Source organism: Cryptomeria japonica, unplaced genomic scaffold (genome assembly GCF_030272615.1).
Source record: "Cryptomeria japonica unplaced genomic scaffold, Sugi_1.0 HiC_scaffold_122, whole genome shotgun sequence".
Lineage (NCBI taxonomy): Eukaryota > Viridiplantae > Streptophyta > Pinopsida > Cupressales > Cupressaceae > Cryptomeria > Cryptomeria japonica.
The window spans coordinates 140,761-142,324 of NW_026728944.1; positions in this window are offsets into that span (position 1 = coordinate 140,761).

Sequence of the window (1,564 nt, forward strand, 5' to 3'; positions counted from 1 at the left end):
CAAAGCCTCATTTTTGGAGCAGAAAAATTAGTGTTTGGACGCACAACAAGGTTTCAAGACACAAGTCCCAATTCCAGAGTCGGTAGCGTGAAAACATAATTTTGATGTTTATTGTGCTCTTAGAACCTCATTTAGGAGCTTGTGCCTTGAAAGCCTTGATTTTGGAATATCAAAATCAATGTTTTGAGGCACAACAAGGTTTCAAAAATCAAGTCCCGATTCTAGGGTCAATAGCGTAAGAATATGATTTTGGTGCACATCGTGCGCTTAAAACCTCATTTTGAAGATTGTGCCTCAAAAGCCCCTATTTCAGAGCATCAAAATTAGTGTTTTGAGGCACAACAAGGTTTCAAGATGCAAGCCCTGATTCTAGAGCCAGTAGCATCAAAATTCAATAGTGATGCACATTGTGCTGTTAGAACCCTGTTTTACAAATTGTGCCTCAAAAACCCCTATTTTGGAGCATCAAAATCGATGTTTGGAGGCACAACAAGGTTTCAAGATGCAAGTCCTGATTCTGGAGCCAGTAGTGTCAAAATTTGATTTTGACGCACATCTTGCTCTTAGAACCTTATTTTAGAGCTTATGCCTCAAAATCTTTAGTTTCAAATTATCAAAATTGGTGTTTGGAGGCACAACAAGCTTTCAAGACGCAAGTCCCTATTCTGGAGCCTATAGTGTCAAATCATGATTTTGATGCACATCGTGCTCTTAGAACCTCATTTCAGAGCGTGTGGCTTGAAAGCTCCAGTTTTAAAACATTGAAATCAATGTTTGAAGGCACAAAAAGATTTCAAGACACAAGTCCCGATTCTCGAGCTGATAGCGTCAAAACACGATTTTGACAAAATGGTGTTCTTAGAAGCTCATTTCGGAGGTTGTTCCTCAAAAGCCTCCTTTTTGGAGCATAAAAATTAGTGTTTGGAGGCACAACAAGGTTTCAAGACACAAGTCCCAATTCCTGAGTCAGGAGTGTCAAAACGAAAGTTCGATGTACATCGTGTTCATAGAACCTCATTTCGGAGCTTGTGCCTTGAAAGCCCTGATTTTGAAACATCAAAATCAATGTTTTCAGGCACAACAAAGTTTCTGGAAGCAAGTCCCTATTCCAGAGACTGTAGCATCAAAATTCAATTTTGACGCACATCATTCTCTTAGAAGATCATTTCGGAGCTTGTGCCTCGAAAGCCGGTTTTGGAGCATCAAAATCAATATTTGGAGGAACAACAAGGTTTCAAGATGCAAGTCTCGATTCTAGAGTCAATAGCGTCAAAATCTGATTCTTGGCCCACATCGTGCTCTTAGAACCTCATTTCGAAGCTTATGCCTCGAAAAACCAGGTTTCAGAGCATCAAAATCAGTGTTTTGAGGAACAACAAGGTTTCAAGATGCAAGCCCTGATTCTAGAACCAGAAGCATCAAAATTCAATTTTGATGCACATTGTGCTCTTAAAACCATGTTTTAGAAATTGTGCCTCAAAAGCCCTAATTTTGGAGCATCAAAATCGATGTTTGGAGGCACAACAAGGTTTCAAGATGCAAGTCCTGATTTTGGAGCCAGTAG